Source organism: Symphalangus syndactylus, chromosome 8 (assembly GCF_028878055.3).
Source record: "Symphalangus syndactylus isolate Jambi chromosome 8, NHGRI_mSymSyn1-v2.1_pri, whole genome shotgun sequence".
Taxonomy (NCBI): Eukaryota; Metazoa; Chordata; class Mammalia; order Primates; family Hylobatidae; genus Symphalangus; species Symphalangus syndactylus.
Window position 1 is genome coordinate 81,200,521 of NC_072430.2, and position 13,945 is coordinate 81,214,465.

The following is a 13,945-nucleotide window of genomic DNA, read 5'->3' on the forward strand; positions in this document are numbered from 1 at the left end:
CTTTAATGATAATCAACCTGCCCTGTCTGAGCCAAGCAAAAATTGTGGTAATGCCAAACACAGAGTCTAAAGAGCCCTATGTATTTATACAAAGTTAGATAGAAGCACATTGACATGGAAGTCAAAGATGGTAATTTTGGCTACATAAGCCAGAAATGGTGTGTTACTTGAAACATGGTACTATTAGTTCAACAGATAAACAAATGGACTGCATTAGGTAACTATTCTAAGTTCCCGCTTTTTGTCAAATGGTTTAGAAGGAACTGTCTTATTGGGTTTCCTCCCCACTCCAATGGTACTTTTTAAAGTATACCATATGGTTTTAAAATGTATTGATATAAACTATTTTCTTGAAACATTTTTAAAATATTATATTTTACTAAAATTATTTAAATCTCTTCTCTGTAATTAGGGCCCCCTTTTGCTTTATCCATGTTATTGTCCCTTTTCTCTTTCTCTTTGGATCAAATAGAATACGGTATTAATATATCATGTCTGCAAACTGTAAAACTTTTTAGAGAAAGAAAGACATTACTAAACAACACTCACACATAACTGGTTGACGCTCTATTTTTCTCCAAAAAGTGCTTTATGAGTGTATAATTGAGTCAACTATGGTACCACAGTGTAAGACACCTACAAAAGGAAATTCAGTGCTTATTTAAAACAAGTAGCCATAGAATGATAATTTATTTCTTTTTTTTTTTTTTTTTTTTTTGAGACAGAGTTTCACTCTTGCTGCCCAGGCTGGAGTGCAATAGTGTGATCTCAGCCCACTGCAACCTCTGCCTCCTGAGTTCAGGTGATTCTCCTGCCTCAGCCTCCCCAGTAGCTGGGATTCCAAGTGCCTGCCACCACGCCCAGCTAATTTTTTGTATTTTTAGTAGAGACGGGGTTTCACCATGTTGGCCAGGCTGGTCTTGATCTCCTGACCTCAGGTGATCCACCCACCTCAGACTTCCAAAGTGCTAGGATTACAGGCGTGAGCCACTGCGCCCGGCCTAATTTCAACTACTCATAGAAACACTGAAACAGACCTAAACTTTCCATCTTATCTCTAAATCTACTTTTATATATGCCATCAAAGGGAGATCATGGTAGGGGAGAGACTTATTATGTCTTTATTATGTTATTTTGAATAATAAGCATTTAGAATAAATTATGCTCCCCAAATGTAAGATGTTATTACCAATATTCATGGAAAGAAAAGACCCATAAAGCTGGGTATTCTCCTGGATTTTAGCATTGACTATATTAGTCAAGGAAGGTGACATAAAAACATTTTATATCATATTCTAAAATTATGTGGAGAGTGACTTTTAAATTAGATCTTCTTTATTTTGCTTTCTAATGATGTTGCTAAATCAACTGAATTAAATCTTCAAGGACCTTGTACCCTGGCACCAAATCAATCTTCCTAGAATGTAATTCCTATTATATCTCCCTCTAAAACCCTCCCTGGCTCCCACTGCCTCTAGAATAAAGTCCTAACTGCTTAGCTGCACATCAGAACATCACAGATAGCCCACTGCTCCTCTGTATATACCCAAGGTTCCTATATCTTAGTCTCACTAGGACCCCTTTCCAATACTACCCCTTTGCTTATGATCTTTCTGCCTGAAGTATCTTTCCCTCTCACAACTACACATCCCATCCACTACCATCCCCATAAAGTTCTTTTCAACCTTCAAGTCCTCTTCAAACGCTATTCCTCCCTAAGGTTTTCTGATCACCCCAAGATTGCATTTTTTAATTTCAAAATGGAAAGAACCAGAAATGTTGATCCACAGAATTGTTGATCCATCATAGAATTTTAAACCTTACACTATTTTGGCAAAAAATAAAAAAAATTAATTATTCTCAATTTTTTTTTTTTTTTTTTTTTTTTTTGAGATAGAGTCTCGCTCTGTCTGGCCCAGGCTGGAGTACAGTGGTACAAATCTCGGCTCACTGAAGTTTCTGCCTCCCAGGTTCAGGTGATTCTCCTGTCTCAGCCTCCCAAGTAGCTGGAACTACAGGCGTCTGCCACCACTCCTGGCTAATTTTTGTATTTTTAGTAGAAACAGGGTTCACCATGTTGGCCAGGCTGGCCTTGAACTCCTGACCTCAGGTGATCCACCCGCCTCAGCCTCCCAAAGTGCTGGGATTACAGGAGTGAGCCACCGTACCCCGCCAATTATTCTCAATTTTTAAAAGTGTATGTGTTGCACCAATATTCAATATCTTTGGCAATGTAAAGTTGATGTTTAGTTATTTTTTATGAAATCCAAAAATTATTCAATAGAAATTGTTTAGATTTACAAAAGTCTTCTTAACCTAATCAGGAATCATCACATTGTGAGGTGATTTTTCTGACATTATCAGCAGTCACTAATTCAGGCATGTGAATATCACTTTAGAGTTGCCTCCCCCTCTAATAGAGCAGAATAATCTAGGATGAGCTACAATATATAAAATGTATGCTCAGAGATGTTACAATGGTTTATTTAGGGAGCAAAATGTAATTGAGATATTCTGAATTATTTTACAGTACTGAAAACCTACTGACCCAAGGACCTCATCGAGCATTAGAAAACAATATTAAAGGCCACTGGGCTTCTGCGTTTTATTAGCTTTAAAATGGAAAACTAAGTCTGGCTCATATTAGAATACCCAGTGATTGCAGTAGAACCTCCCCTCACTATCGCAATCTTAAAAACATATCAGATGGTACATTTTAACATCTCTTTACTTCAGAAAACAAAAAGCTGCCGCTGGAAATGCCAGAAAACAGCTGCAGAGATTACACAGGGATTTTAGCTTATTTTATTTTTCGAGAAATAATGAAATGTGAAACAGGATTTCTCTCTAGTTCAAAAAACAGGGAAAAGAACTCTTACTGCCAAGTTCTTGTCTTCTCAATTATTGTTAGTGGTATCCTGATCATTTCATATAATTAAAGAATAAAAATTGACCCTCTGTGACTTAAAACTACAACAGTCTAGCACATGGTGATGGCCCATGTTCTAAACATGTATGTTATACATGTACACAGATTGTAAACATCTATGTTATAAACGTAAAACAACGACTATAATAATTATTATTATAATAATCCGGCCAGAGAAACTGCAGACCATAAAACAGTATGGGCTCCCCCTGCTGTTTCTACTGCTAAACTTAACTAACATTTCCGGTTGCCAGGGCTTGGTGCCCTGATTTTAAGGCTGATTCATAAACAAAGGGTAAACAAAACAAAATTAAAATACCACTAGGTCAATAAATCAGCGGGTTGAGGGGAAGAGGAGACATGAGAGTGCCAAAGCATTTATTGTAATAAGGAAGCGTGAATATGAAGGTGAGTAGTGCTTGGAATTCCAAAAGCTAATGAGTTTCCAGGGAGCATGAAGGCTGTCCTGCCACTGCATTTAGATTAAGAAGTTTTCCAAGTCTGACTTGCTGTGAAACTTTTCCAAATCTGAAAATCATGTAATGCCCTTGGGCAAACTGGATGTGGTGCTGCCATCTCTAATCTCTGCAAGTGCAACATGTAAACCGGCCCCAGCCCAACAGGGCACACTAAGGAGATTATTTTGGAGAAACCGTAATGACATTGAACAGGAGGCTAGCTTAACATCTTGCCCAAGTGAGATTCCCAACCCTCCTCCGTGATGGCTGCTTGGAGTTCTGTAGGCTAATGAGGGGAACCATCTGTAGTACTTTGCCGGCAGATGTGTCCCCCTCATACTGTGCCAATGTCTCCTGAGGAGAGGGTCTGTCGAGGGTTCCAGCATCACTCTGCGAGGGAAGATTGTGCTATTTCACAGGCGTGTAATCTGGAGGCCAAAAAAATATTTAATTATTTGCATGTATGCATTTTAGTATGCCTTGTCTTTTCAAATGTGAATATCAGAATGAATGTGTGAGTGTCCTTACTTGTAAGTTTGTCTTTATGTTGTCACATTCAGGGACATCCTATGATATCCTATGGTTATTTCTTTTGCAAAAATCCTATGCACTATTTGGACTGAAAGGAGGATTTGAATCAAATGAACTAATTATTTGCTGATATCACTACTTCAAAGTCATCAGAGCAACTGCTAAAGAGAAAAATTATAAATATGTTCAGGTATGTTTCCCTTCCTTCCTTCAAATGTGTTCATTTGCCATATACAGTTACTTTCTAATTCTGTAATATCAAAAAGTAATAAGAAATTAAATTCAAAAGATAAATCTTAAAATCTTAATGAGTAAATTTCAAATTAAGATGGAATGACATTTCAAAGCATTTACTTGGTAGCATATGGAAAATTATATAAGGATTATGGTAGGCATCAAAATATTTTAAGGCAACCATTAAACAGTTTTAAAGATAGACCTAATCACAAACTCAGCACTTATAGTAGGTACTTACATACTACAAAGCTGTTTTAAAAGAGTATAAATTATTTTATTTTGCTGTAATTCTCAAAATTTTATGGCAATTCAACTCTAACATTCGCGTGTTTCAATTAACCCACTGTCATTGACAGAGCCTTACTAAAGTTAATTTGCTTTTTCTAAAACAAAAAAAAAAAACAGTAACAATACTCCTTTTCAGGTACTGATTTGAAACTCTTAATTGTATGAGCTCGGCTTCTATATCAAAAGACAGATAAAAGAGACATAGAGGAGACAAGGTCAACTGAAGATTTTTAAGATTTTTAACCAGGGCCTTATTACATATGAAAATCTATAGCATGATTAAAAACAAGGGGGAAATGTCAACATTTTGACTTGGTTGATAACAAGGTTAGGTGAATTTCTTATAGCAAATATGCAGGCTTTAGCAGAAGTTTAAAATATACTCAAAATAGTAGTCTATGTAAATCTCACACGCCAACACCATGACCATCTAATGTCTCACATAGACAAGGTTTTAAATGTTATTTCTCCAACAGCATAGTAATATAAATTAGACTGAGGTAAGACTGTGACAATTTCTTCCTTCCTGAAACCTCCTCTTAAATTAGATCTGCCTTCCAAAAATATTATTACAAGAGTCTTGGTTCAGATTATCCTTATTCTCTATAACTGACATAAATATAGATATATGAATGACATTTAAAAAGAAAAGTTCTTCTTTATAATCTTCAGCTTGTTTTCATAATAAATTCCACAGGGAATATTAGTAATAATAATTGATTTTAGCAATAAGTAATAGAGTTATAAACAGCTCCAGCTATTTAGTGAAAAAAATGTCGCAGCTTCAGGTTTTATTTATTAGCATTTGAAGTCTCTCCATAACCCTGGTAAGATCAGTTATGGCTTAATTAAATGAGAAAGATGGCCTGCCAAAGATTCTTTGTTCTTAAAATAAATACTGTATGTTTTCTGTTTTCCTGCAAATCATCACAGCCTATTTCTATTTGATAATAGATAGGGCTCCAAACCTACATCTACTTCATACCTCCCAAATAAAGTCTCTTTTGCCTGGAAATTTTATATTTTTTTCATAGTGTACCATCTACAAATACCATCTTAAGAGGTTTCTCCTTTATTAACCATTTGAGAGTTATTCATCTCAGAGTCATACCAGTGAGGAGGTAACAGAGCCTCTTCACAGTAGAAATATTTGCTACTTAAAAATGAACACAAATTTACACTTACAACATGTCCTCAGTGCTGTGTTTGTGATGAAGTTCCATAGTTATTACGTGTCCTAAGTATATGTTCAAGCATATCTACAAATGAAAAACAAAACGCTAAAAATTCACTGGCAAAAGATTGAGCTGCTCCATCAACATGGCACGAATATTTCAAATAAATGATCTCTTCTCAAATCCTTTGGAGAAATGATTGCATTTGTCTGGCCTTTCCTCTCCCTGCCCCTGCCCACCGTTTTTCTCTACTTTCATCTATAATCTCGTCTGCTCCTCTCTGGCCACACTGCAATGATTCCCCCATTATGCTGATGGAAAAAAAATGAGGAGGACGAGGGATAAGGAGAGGCGAGAAGACCGACGCCTTCCCAGATTTGAGAGCGACAGGGCGGCTCCCCTCTCCTACCACTAGCTGGCGCCAGAGCCCTAAAGATGCAGTGATATATTGCGTCATCTCTTGCTAATTAACAAAGCTGTTTTCAAACTGATCGTAGTTATTCAAGGGAAACATGAAATAATTTTGACTATGAACATGTAGTAAAGCAGCAGCATCGAGGGTGACATCCCGATGAAAATAACTCCATTTTATGCCTTCCAGCTTTTGTCTTAAAAAAAAAAAAGGCAGAAAAAAGAAAAAGAAATGCATCCTTAAAGAATTCGTGGGTTTTTATCTTACCCAAATAATAAACCAAAGGGAAGTCTTTTTATCCTCTACAAACTATTCACTATATATATAAAACTGTAAAACTTTCCAGTTATATAATGCTCTGTTAACCTAAATAAAGTGCCTTTTTTATTATGCCTTTAGTCTAAGACAGAAATGCCCGACACATCAGGGTCACAGGGAAAGCTACTTTACTGCTTCAGCTCCTAATTCGCTCACACACTCCTTCCTCCTAACTAGCTTCAGCTTTCTTCTTCCGACCACAGACGCTCCAAGATTTTGCTTTTCACATCACATCCTTCCCTCTTCTTGTATAAGCGAACACTGTCCTTCCAGACTCTTCCATGGCTGCAGAAGCTGTAGGGAGGAGCCCTCGGCCAGCCAGACAAATGCACGTAATATTGCTCACTTTAGGAAAAGATGGCTCCTGGACAAACGAGCAGCAAACAGTGCGTTTGGTTTGACGACATGAATTATCATTATGCAAGTAAGACATACTGAGTTTAGGTCTGGCTAGAATAAAATCTAAGCTGAAAAATTCAAGCACTGTATGTGCTGCCATAGAAAATGTTATTTTTCATTTGGGAAATTTTCCTACACATGTAGCACATTTTTATCATTAGAAAAATGAAGGACACTGATTATTTTGGCAAGAGAAAGTACATTCAAACTTCAGTGAAATACTATAATTTTTTTAAAGAAATACTTTATAGTTTGACTTGTGAATATATTAAATGGCTGGGAATACTCATTCAAATCACATGCCCTATTACCCACCCCATGCCCTCATTTCCTCTGGGAGCCTCGGAGGTCTGGCACTTGGAAAAAGAGGAAAAGAAGGAATAGGCTTCTCTGAGCCTTCTTCTGGCTTTCATAGGCAGAAAAATATCAAGCTTTCTTTTCTTCACCCTTACCCTAATTCCTCAAAGAAAGAATGCTAAGCTTTATCTTGGGTGGACTTGCTTTACCTTACACTAAAAATAAGATTGAAACTTGTTTTTTCCCTCTATCAGCCAGATTTCTATATGTGGTTTTTCAAAGGCTGCTCCTGAACTGGTTTTCCCTCAGGATATCAGTGAATCATTACCCTTTAATCTCCAAATAAGATCCCAGAAATGAACAGAGCAGAAAGTGGTCTGGAATGCAAATCAATGTTTGTTTTGATGGCTTTTTGGTTTTCTAGTTGAAATCTCCCTTAGAAACTCTTTTATAATGGCACCTGGGTGACTTTGGTTTAGGAAAGAACATTCAGAAAGTGAAAATGAAGTTTGAGGAAGTGTCAAAAATGCTGCATAGCAAACAACGCAAAAGCTCAATGTGTCTGCAGTGTAAAGAAAGGTCAGGCTTAATCCTTTGTTATCAGTCGTAATTTTGCTGGGCCCTTTCAGGAGACATCATGACAGGGAAACTACATTAACCACAATTTGGTATGCCCTAATCTTCATGCTAACTACAGTTTTCTTTTGTTACTTACTGGCCTTGACCTTTAGATGGACGGCATCAGGTGCTACTGAAACCAGCAGATCTCTCTCTAAAGCCTAGTGCAGGCCTGAGTCATATGCAGTTTAATTCATATTCCACTCAACATGCCCGTTTTATTTCCAGTGGAAATTGCTCATTTAATTGTACTGTAAGTTTTATGGGGTATGCCCCAGGCTGCGTTCTTTATGCTAGGCATTTCAGTATTTATGGGCATAGCTATACCCAAAACTTCAAACATAAAAGTAAAACCAGCAAAATATGCTCTCCTCCAGTTCCATAAATACTTTTCACCAGTTTTATTATTTTTTCCAATGAGATTAAATGGGTGTGTTAAACCTGTAACATAGACTATTACTTGGTGTCTCCAGAGCTGCTTTTGTCCTTCATATTCAAATCCAATACAGCCCCTTTTTCCTGTTTCTGAATGAGACTGCAAAGAGCAAGTATGGTCCATCTGTGTGTGGTCTAGCTCTCCAGGAACAATAAAGACTTCCTCTGTTGGTAGCCTATAGAATTTTTATCTGTGAGAATAACCTGTAAAAGGTTTTGGTGTTTTTTGTTTTTTAATGAACTGTGCCTGCTTCTAGGTCACACCTACACCCACTAAAACACTGAATTAAAGATCAAATGTGGCAGGGCGCAGTGGCTCATGCCTGTAATCCCAGCACTTTGGGAGGCAGAGGCGGGCGGATCACGAGGTCAGGAGATCGAGACCATCCTGGCTAACACAGTGAAACCCCGCCACTACTAAAAATACAAAAAAATTAGCCAGGCGTGGTGGTGGGCGCCTGTAGTCCCAGCTACTTGGGAGGCTGAGGCAGGAGAATGGCGTGAACCCGGGAGGCAGAGCTTGCAGTGAGCCAATATTGCACCACTGCACTCCAGTCTGGGCGACAGAGAGAGACTCCGTCTCAAAAAAAAAAAAAAAAAGATCGAATGTTTGTGTTGCAAAATAAATAAATATGTCAGCCTTGTACTACAGGTGGCTCCTGTGTTTTGGGGCAGGAGCAAACAGACATATGATTTTACCTGTAGCAGATCAGAAGGCATTCCCATACGACCCAAATGCAGAAAGGGCTCTACTATGTTTTACTAAACCTATGACTGTTTTTATCTGCTGTTATCCATCCCACTATATGAAATATATGAAAGCATGTTTCCAGGAAATTCCAGAATTTTAGACAAACGCTTCTTGATAAAAGCCATTAATGGCTTTTTAGACAGTTTAAGTAGAATGGTACAAACAGAAGCCTCATCACAGGGGTTTCAGAAAAGGAAAACAATAAGACAATAGGTATAGAATGACTCATTTGTCTATAGATTTGGAAAGTGTCATAGGGTCAAGTGAAGATATTTGCCAAATTGAAGGAGGTAAGGACATATTTAGAGCCTCTGGGAAAGATGACAGATCTCAAGGACTAAGATTTGAATGCCGGAACAAAGCAGAATAGAAAAAGACTAGAGTTGTGTTTTCAAAAGAATAGGGAGTATTTCCTAGATTTTGAAGGAGCTAGAGGTGGTAGCCTGAACTTTAGGAATAGGAATTCCTAGTGATTTGCCTCCAGTGTAGTAGATGTCAAATGATTGAAGGATGACTAAGGATCTTAAGAAAGATGTGGCTTCTTCTTTCTCAGAAAAGCCACAGGGAGTGACCCCTGCAAATCCTTCAGAGTATAAGGTGTACACCCAGTGACATCCTTCCTCACAGGATGTCGTTATCACAGCATTGATGTGATCATTCCTATCTTAATTAGGATTCAGTGCAGATGCAATTGGCTGAAAACCCAAAATAACAGTGGCTTAGGTAAGATAGAAATTATAGTCATTGCTGGGCGCGGTGGCTCACGCTTGTAATCCCAGCACTTTGGGAGGCTGAGGCGGGCGGATCACGAGGTCAGGAGATCGAGACCACGGTGAAACCCCGTCTCTACTAAAAATACAAAAAAAATTATCCGGGCGTGGTGGCGGGCGCCTGTAGTCCCAGCTACTTGGAGAGGCTGAGGCAGGAGAATGGTGTGAACCCGGGAGGCGGAGCTTGCAGTGAGCCGAGATTGCGCCACTGCACTCCAGCCTGGGCGACAGAGCGAGACTCCGTCTCAAAAAAAAAAAAAAAAAGAAAGAAAGAAATTATAGTCATTATTGGGATTATCCACACATTCTGGTTCTCCTGCTTTTAGGGCAAATAGACTACTTGCCTACCTTTTTGAAGTTAGATATGGTATGTGACTTGCATTAGTCAGCAAAATGGCATGTGTTATTTTCAGCTCCAAGCCTTATCAGTATACAATTCACTACATTCCTTTTGTCTTTGTCAGCAATGGTGGAAGCATTGGTTGATATGGACACTGTCATCCTGGCTTTCTGAGTACCCACAATGAGCAGAGTCCCCATGCTGACCAGCAATGGACATGTGGTGTGATCAAGAATAAACTTGTGCTGGGCACGGTGGCTCACGCCTGTAATCCCAGCACTTTGGGAGTCCAAGGCAGGCGGATCATAAGGTCAGGAGTTCGAGACCAGCCTAACCAACATGATGAAACCCCATCTCTACTAAATATACAAAAACTAGCCAGGTGTGGTGGTGCATGCGTGTAATCCCAGCTACTCAGGAGGCTGAGGCAGGAGAATCGCTTGGGGGAGGTTGCAGTGAGCTGAGATCACGCTACTGCACTCCAGCCTGGGCAACAGAGTGAGACTCCATCTCAAAAACAAAAAATAGAATAAACTTGTTGTTTTGAGTTACGGGTTAAATTTCTTTCTCACACAAAAGTCTGAGTGGTGGGGCTAGGACTGATACAGTGATTTATGATTTGAGGGACCCAAGGTCCTCTGTCTTGCTGTTCACCTGTGCATGGCATGCTCATGCTCCATGGTTACAGCACTTAAGCTTTAAGCAGCAGGAAGCAGGAAGGCATGGAGAGGCAAAGGGTGTGCTGCCCGTCAAGGAAGGCTCCCAGAAGCTCTCTTCCACTTGGAAACCTTTGGCCAGAACTTGGTCCCATGGCTGCACCTATAGTTGCAAGGGAAAGGGAATCAACGAAGACTGGGTGAGGCCAGCCAAAAATTGTGGGTTATTTGACCACATAAAGGGACCCGGAGGATTGCATTCTGCCTTAACTCTCAAGAACTCCTTGTATAAATGTGGAGATGATAGGATCCACTGTCCCTCCCCATTTTTCATTAAAATAAAGTAGTGAGAATATTGATCAATGTGGATGATAAGAGATTGAGGCCACCTTAACTAATTTAGTTGTTGGAAGGGGGACTTTTTTCTTCCCCAACACCTCCGTTGGTAAGAGATTATAAGACAACCATCTTCATTATGACCTTCAACAAGATTTGAAATGGACTCTTTGTAGTCATTTCATGTACTTGCTCATCTGGCTACTTTTAAAGAAACACCACAAAATTCAAATTTCTATTATCTGCTATGATATATCATTAACAGCCCCCAAAATACAAGATACAGAGATAATAGAACGGCTGACATAATCACATTTAAGTGAGTTTGGCCATACATTCATTGTTTCTCGCAAAGACCAGAGCTACAGAAATATAGATCAATGTGATTAAGTCTAACATTGGGGAATTCTTCCTCCATTGTGTCTGAGCTGAGGCTGGCAGCAGGAATTAGTGCTGCTACCTTTAAAGGGCAGACCACGAATGATCTGGTTCCCAAGGCAGTCATTGAACAGACGTGGTGAAACCGGTCACAGCAGGGCTATATTACACGCAGGAAGTGCCCTACTGTTAAAAGAGTGTGCCCAGTTCAAAGCAAAGTGAAAAGCTTTTTGTTTGTTTTAGTTTCGCATCTAAGTTCATTTTTGGTCACCATTCCTTAAATAGAATTTTTTTTCATCATCAAGCATGTGTCTTAAGCATTTTTGGTGAGCACTACACATAGACCAGGAAGGAAATAGAACCCGACACACCAAAGACTTATGGCCCAAGACGTGGAGAGGAGAAAGGCTGACCGCTGAGTATACGGCAACTTTTGTACCAAAATTTACCATTAAAAATGCAAATCAAAAGAGAACCTGAGGCAGGCAGTGGCACAGTGGCACTGTGCTCTCCCTCTCTTTTCCTGGACCTCTGCAGTACTTCTTTGCCTGCTTCCTCCCTTTATTTGTATAGTGGAAAATCTGTTATCCATTGCTGGAGTTCAAGCATGCCTGGGCATGTTTGTCAAACTGGCAGGGCAGGCCTTGCAGAGGCCTGGAGGGGCCCTTGACAATGGACTCAGACTGGGTGTGCTACTTAAAGTCAAACATATCCAGGCAAGTCCGGCAAATGAGTAGGGAGTGGGGGAACAGGGTATGTGTGAGATGTGGAAAAGTGTCCCAACAAAAAAAACTCACTCTTGGGGAAGAGGGAGAACCTCAGCTGCATGACATGAGGACTGATTTATTTTCACCTCTCAAAATCATTCTTTTTTTTTTTTTTTTCAGTCCTAGGAAATTGGGTCAGAATCTGCGTACCTAATGGGATCGTTTACTGTTACACTTGTAAGATTTGGAATCCGTTCAAAAAACAAGCCAGAAACATGCCTTTGTATATGTTAGGAAAAGATGCCCTGCATTAGAGCCCGGCCAAGGGAGAGACAGGGGCAGGTAACTGCAGTCCAAAACTGAGCAGCCACTCATAGAATCTCTGCTTGAAATTCATGCTGTTAAGACAAGCGACCAAAAGTATTTAACTCCTGCATTGACCTAGGCACCTCTCCTCCCACCAGTTACTTGGGAAAGATACTCAGAATCAATAGAAATGGGAAATCAAAGAACCTGCTATGGACTGAATTGTATCCCTTCCAAAATGCATATGTGGAAGCCCGAACCCCCAGTGTGATAGTATTTGGAGAGGTGACCTTTGGGAGGTATTAAATAAAATTTACATGAGGCCATTGGTTTGGACTTGTTGCCAGTAAACTGAGTTCTTTCCCCACTTTGTATTGATGGCAAAGGAAGAACGTCCAGTTGGAAAAGGCAATCAGGTTTTATTCACTGGCCAAGAAGGCAGAACGGGAGGCGCTCGCTCTAAACGCCCCTTCTCCCTGAACAATAGAAGTTATGGGTACTTTAGGGACTGGGTATGGGGAGGGAGAGGGATGTTAGCATGTGCAGGGTGGGACTCCAGACACACAGGCTTAATTAAAAAACATACATCTTCATACGATGCATGTACAGAAAATGGAAGAGATTTTTCTTTTAGGGGAGGGATTTTAGCATTATAATGATATGTTAATGATCTGAAGGCAACTAGGGATCACTGTTCCAGTTTGTGCTGGTTAGCAGGTCTTATCTCCTTCTGGTATCTTGCCAGGGGTCAAAAAGCTCTGGCGCCATTCTGGCGTGTCTGGTTTCTTTAAGCAGCTGTGCCTATAAATAAAGCGACTAAAGGAAAACATTTAAAAAAGGAACTTTCCCAGTTATTTCATCAAGGCTGCCCCAGTAACAGACAGCTTCTATGCTAGGCCCCAAAAGGCTAGACCAAAATGGAGTCACTCATGCCACGTAATCAAACTAAAACTTTAAGGAAGCAGGGAAAACCCCAAACAGAGTGTTATCCCAAAAACAGAAGCTTCACAGCTACCAATCGGAAAGGCCCCAGGCAACCTGAGCTGGCAAGAAAAGGAAGTTCCCTCTACTTTAACCCTTACAAGGAAAGGTAACCTGATGAAGTAACCTGATGTTAACCATTCCTCTTTCTTAAAAATTATTGTTTGGCTGGGCGCAGTGACTGACGCCTGTAATCCCAGCACTTTGGGAGGCCAAGTTTGGAGGATCACTTGAGCCCAGGAGTTCGAGACCAGCCTGAGCAACATCATGAAACTCTGTCTTTATTATTTTTTAAAAAGTATATTTAAAAATTTTTTAAATCATTGTTTCCTTGTTCCCATCTTACAAAAATAAACTGCTCTGTCATATCCAGCAGTGTGCCTTTTCTAAATTGTTAAATGAGATGCTCTCTTATTTGTGAATTGCTAATAAAAGTCAATTTGATCTTTAAACTAAATTTGTTGTAACTTTGTCTTTTGGCAGAGGTGATGAGGGTTTAGATGATGTCATGATAGTGGGGCCCTCATAATGGGATAAGTGCCCTTATGAGGGAACAGCAGAGAACTTGCTTCCTCCCCACCCCACCCCAGCGCCCATGTAAGAGTACAGGGAGAAGGTGGCTT